The following is a 6,000-nucleotide window of genomic DNA, read 5'->3' on the forward strand; positions in this document are numbered from 1 at the left end:
GGCATTATTTTGTCACTGTTTCATTGCCAATGTTTCAAAGTTGAAAGAAAATTTAAAGGTATTTCAGCTTTCTCTTCAAACTAGATAGACTAACAATTGAAATATTTGTAAAGACGATTATATTATAGGTTGCTTGCGTATCTTCAGGTCCGGCAAGAGGATCAACGTATTTGGGCAATCTTCAAGATCACGGTCAAATTCTAAGTTCATACACATTATGAATGCAAACATTGTTAAGCAACTTATTGATGGGAAATATTGCGTCATAATTCGATTGTATAAGACCACCTTTAGAGAAATGTTAACTAGAATAATATTTAAGATACTCATCCTGGCAACACCACATCCTGTATCATGTAATTATTGAGTATGTACTAATAACTATAAAAAGTACAAAAGATGAAAATATTATTTTACCACTGAACTTTGCTCGAGAGAATGGATACAAAAGGGCTTCTTCCTTTTCTAGTGAATTGTACTGTTGAGCTGTAGGAGTTCATGGAAGAAAATATACATAAAACAGCTTCCTACAAAAACGCTTAGCTATAAGTCTTGAGATGTGCAACTTTTACGATGTGTAAAGTTTTTTCTTACTATTATTTAGATTACATGAGATATTGTTTTGATAAAATTCAGAATTAGAAATAAGATGATTTGTGGAAAGAGTAACACGACAAATCTTGAAGATCATCGGCCTGTAGGAGAGAGTTTGTGTTCATTTGTTCTTTAGAATCATAACCCACTTCATTTTTTAGGTCAACTTTTTGTAACGTTTATTTATGTCATAATTTACTGCCCCCCCTCTCTCTCTCTCTCTCTCTCTCTCTCTCTCTCTATCTCTCTCTCTCTCTCTCTCTCTCTCTCTCTCTCTCTCTCTCTCTCTCTCTCTCTCTCTCTCTCTCTCTCTCATCTTCAGTTGAACAGTGTAAAATCATGAAACCAGTGTATATCTTAATGTGTCATCTACAAATTTGAATAATTGAGCAGAAGGCAAAGAAGGAATAAAGTTCCATTTTTCGGTCTCAGAAATGTAATTATGTTGTTATTACTTTATTTCATGACTGCAGAGAGAGAGAGAGAGAGAGAGAGAGAGAGAGAGAGAGAGAGAGAGAGAGAGAGAGAGAGAGAGAGAGAGAGAAGGATGACGCATTCTTTTGCGTCAGTCGTAAAAGAAAAACATAATATTTCCCCACAGAAATTATTTGTAACTTGACTATTGGTTCTCCGTTGCACATATTCGCCTTGGAATCACGCCGTTCATCTTTATTGACCTCCGTCTGACACCCTACTGTACCAACCGTGTGTCACACGATCGTATATAATTCATTTTGTATATATTATGCTTGTATCTTCGCTCTTCCCTCGCACTAAAAAGAACCAGAATAAACATGTCTGCGTTTCTCCTATGTAACATTGTCTGTTTCTCGAACATGTAATTTCCTGTTCTTTTTAGTGCGAGGGAAGAGCGAAGAAACAAGCATAATATATACAAAATAATTTATGTACGATCGTGTGACACACGGTTGGTACACTACTCACCTTCACTATACTGCGTCTCTCTCTCTCTCTGTCTCTCTCTCTCTCTCTCTCTCTCTCTCTCTCTCTCTCTCTCTCGCTTTTCCTGATCTTAGTTTTTATAACGTAATCCTATCGATGTATAATCTTTGATATCCTGATTATGTTTTTATCTTTAAAGTTAATACAACGAATTTATTTATTTTTAGTTCGAACTAAAAACAAATAAATTCGTTTTATTAGACTGGCACTCAAATTTCCTACCCATTTTAAGGACTATTTTTCATGATTTCTTCCGTTATTAAAGTTATTAAAACAAACATATGCCAGTTTTTATCATATCCTTGTATTAGCCATATCTAAAATTTTAGAATTGGGAAAATATCAAGTATTCTTCACATCAGATGAGAGTTCGTGAAAGACGTAGATGTTATTCCTCTCAATGCCAAAGGCAATGTTAAGCTGTAGTGTCTTGTTTTATGCTGTGATTAATGCTACATTATCTGGCTTATCCAATATCGCAGTGCTAGACAGTCTTTTTGTCTACTAATATGGGCTCTATTTCTTTATTCTGTCTGGCTTCTCTTTCTAGCTCATTTAGAGGAGTTTTTATATGAGTCCTAAAGTAATCAATCTTATTTCTTGATCAAGTAATCTGAGAAGAATGATTGATAAAGCATTGTGATTCTTTTAATGTAATTTGCGAGATGTGTTTCTTTGGCATGTCTCGTGTAACGTTCTTTATCTGATGAAAAGAATTCTTTTATTGACTTATTGTCTCAGTTTGTAAGATAAGCTTGCTTTTCACAATAAAGACCTTGTCATTTTTGTTAAATAAGTTTATTGATGCTAATGCAAAATGGAGGCCAGTAACCTCTGTCAATGGAACTCGCAATTTGGAAATAGTTTGTTTTATTAATAACTCTCTCTCTCTCTCTCTCTCTCTCTCTCTCTCTCTCCTCTCTCTCTCTCTCTCTCTCTCTCTCTCTCTCTCTCTCTCTCTTCTAATTTCATTGAAAGGATTCCTCGATCATGTTGATTTAAGATGACTGGCTTTATCATGTCATTGGCATAAGGCATGTCATGCTCAGCTTCATGGATGAAGGTCCCAAATCATCTCCATTTAAAAGTCCCTTCCATGCTTCGTGTTTTAAATCCCTTTGACATCTCCAAGAAGCATTTCTTGCTCTTACTCTTTACCTATCGAATTTTTTATTGATATTTAATATTTAACATTTTTAACCACTCCACCCTAACGATCCCCAATCCTTTCTTATTCATACACTACCATCTTTGTATTTGCCCTCACTTCCATACTGACTGGTCAACACATTTTTTTCAAGGTATTTGTTTTAAAGTTTTCAAGACAAAATTGTTCGTAATTACTGATAATGATAATGTTCACCTTCCTCGTATTCTCATTATTTTCTCCCGATTTGAGAATAAACTAATAGCCCAGTTTAATAATGACTTTAGCTCTTCATTAACTTTAGTTGTGTTGGTGTTTGTACCTAAAATAATGGTTTATTACTTTATTACCGCTATAAAGTCGGGCGAAGTATTCATCTACCGTAATGCAGTGTTGCAATTTATCATAATTGCTGAGCGTGCTAAAAAAGAATTTTAATTAAGTGATATTTTTCATTATCTTATTATACTGACTCCAATCATCCCCTGCTTCATAACATGAGGGTTCTCTCAAACCCCATTTCGACGCATTCTCACTTATCCATAAACGACAGTGTTATCTATTATATTATTATTATATATATATTATTATTATTATTATTATTATTATTATTATCCAAGCTACAACCCTAGTTGGAAAAGCAAGATGCTATAAGCCCAGGGGCTCCAACAGGGAAAAATAGCCCAGTGAGGAAAGGAAATAAGGAAATAAATAAATGAAGAGAACAAATTAACAATAAATCATACTAAAAGAGTAACAACGTCAAAACAGACATGTCATATATAAACTATTAACAACGTCAAAAACAAATATGTCATATATAATCGCCCTATTTATTATTCAAGACCTTGGCTTACCTCCTCTGCCCATTGCTGGATAAATTTTGAACTGTCCTGCACCAGTTCACCCGTTTTTTTATATATTTATTTTCTTTTTTTTTTCACCCTTCTATCCCACACTCCTTGGTACTAGTAATTGAAACACTCCTACGAAGTGGAAAAAAGGTGACCTGTTGTTACCTTTGAAGTCTTGCGTCGAATTGATTCAAGGGAACGGGGGGGATTTAGGTTAACTAAGTAGGAAAGATCCGCTTCCTAGATTTATATGGGAGATTGTGTCAAGTTTTCTTATAAAGTCTGTATTCTAGCAAATACTTCTTGCGATTATTTGCAGGAAAAAGACTATCTGTAAAAAATACAACTTTGAATATTTCATTTGCAACTGGTGAAGTTAATATGACTTACAGGTAGTGGGTTGGCCAGGGCACCAGCCACCCGTTGAGATACTACCGCTGGACATAATTATCAGAGAGGATTATTACTTCTATTGCTGTTAGTCTAGTGAAGTGGCAGGGTGGGATAGGAGAGAGACAGGGTGGCATGTTGGGATGGGATAGTTCAAGGAATGAAAGGGAGAGAACCGGGGATGGGACGGTCCCAGTGGGAGGAATAGGATCTTCTTGGGAAAGGGTTAGAGACAGGGGATGATAATGTTTACTAATTGCCTTCAAAGGAGAACATTGAAACTTGCAACTAACACCTGCGGTCCGTTGCAAGAAACAGCTTGAAAATGTGTGTGTGCGTGCGTGTGTTCTTAATGTTCCAGCTTTTCTAGACCTTTAAAGGTCTATAAATTTAAAAATATCTTTGAAAATTTGCATTTTATAATAAAGATGAACATTATATGGATGATATAATAGAAATAACAATAAATGACACATTATGAACATAATAGAAATATTTATATTTGAAAAAAAACGAATGATTCCAGTAAGCGACGAACAGCGTTGCCAAATTTCCTCCTGACACCATTATTCCCCTTTATAACACTGATGTTGCATTAGACGTTCCATTTACATTTGGCACAAGCGAGACTAAGCAAAATCTACGCCTTAGCATTATGCGGAATATATGGAATAAAGTTTTCTCTCTCTCTCTCCCTCTCTCTCTCTCTCTCTCTCTCTCTCTCTCTCTCTCTCTCTCTCATATACGATAACTCTTTGTCTGCTATTCCTTTGTTCTTAAATGCAACTATCAGTTGATTCTTTGCCTATAGCTAAATATGAAACATAATTGTGTATGTGCATGAATGTGTGTGCTTGGGTAAGGACGGAAGTCTAAGCAAAGGTCTTAGGATATGAGAGAGAGAGAGAGAGAGAGAGAGAGAGAGAGAGAGAGAGAGAGAGAGAGAGTAGGCCTGTACTTTCCTTAAGAGATTATCTGTTTTTATCAATATTTACCCAAATACTATGCTAGAATTATAAAAGCATAGTTTTTCTCTCGGTGTTTAAAGGTTACTCATGAATGGCAGAGGCAAGGGTCAGTGACAATGTCCTAGACGAGACTGACCATATACACATATGACCAGCGCCCATGTCCCTTCTCCACCCAAGCTAGGACCAGGAAGGGCCAGGCAATGGCTGCTCATGACTCAACAGGTAGACCTATAGGCTCCCCCAACACCCGCCCCCATTCTTGCCTCACAAGGATGGTGAAGTTACAGGCATCACAACAAACTTAAGCAGGTCTCGAACCCTAGACCAGCAGATCACAAGGCACATATTGAGAAATCCTCTTCCTTGACCTTTGACCTTAACATGTATTAATTGGTGTGGATTTTCATACATTCAAATATGAACCAAGTTTGAAGTCTCTGTGACAACGATGTCCAAACTTATGGCTGATTACATGAATTGGACATTTTGCTTGACCGTGACCTTGACCTTTGACTTTGACCTTCCAAAATTTAAAAATTTCCAGCTTTTTACATAACAGTTAATCCCTGCAAGTTTCATTACTCTACTATTAAAATTGTGGCCAGTAAGCTGTTCACAAAAAAATAAAGAAAAAAAATGCAAACAAACAGAGGGTAAAACATAACCTTCTTCCAACTTCGTTGGCGGAGGTAACTAGAAAGGTTTTCAACTTATTTGTCTTTCCCCAAACGCTTTTAATCGTGACATTCCCAAGGTTGTGATGTGTAAGGGACAGGCGCCAAAAGGCTATTATTATTGTTATTATTATTACTAGCCAAGCTACAACCCTAGTTGGAAAAGCAAGATGCTATAAGCCCAAGGGCTCCAACAGGGAAAAATAGCCCAGTGAGGAGAGGAAATAAGTAAATAAATAAATGATGATAATAAATTAACAATATATCATTCTAAAAACAGTAACAGCGTCAAAACAGATATGTCCTATAAAAACTATTGACAACGTCAAAAACACATATGTCATATATAAAAAATAAAAAGACTCATGTCAGCCTGGTCAATATAAAAGCATTTGCTCCGACTTTGA

At 36.0% G+C, this 6,000-nt stretch overlaps 1 protein-coding gene and 1 long non-coding RNA gene across 4 annotated transcripts in view; one reads left to right on the top strand and one right to left on the bottom strand.

Moving 5' to 3' along the window:
* The window catches only part of LOC137619468 (uncharacterized), a 132,546-nt gene extending 131,752 nt beyond the window's left edge, over positions 1–794 (top strand). For both annotated transcript variants that reach the window (XR_011039911.1, XR_011039912.1), the window contains one exon: positions 129–794. This is a non-coding gene — a long non-coding RNA (uncharacterized lncRNA). The remainder of the gene's footprint in view (positions 1–128) is intronic.
* Positions 1–6,000, bottom strand: part of LOC137619466 (zinc finger protein 501-like) — a 572,135-nt gene that overhangs the window by 262,415 nt on the left and 303,720 nt on the right. The window lies entirely within an intron of this gene.

The sequence above is a fragment of the Palaemon carinicauda genome, chromosome 26 (genome assembly GCF_036898095.1).
Source record: "Palaemon carinicauda isolate YSFRI2023 chromosome 26, ASM3689809v2, whole genome shotgun sequence".
NCBI classification, from domain to species: domain Eukaryota; kingdom Metazoa; phylum Arthropoda; class Malacostraca; order Decapoda; family Palaemonidae; genus Palaemon; species Palaemon carinicauda.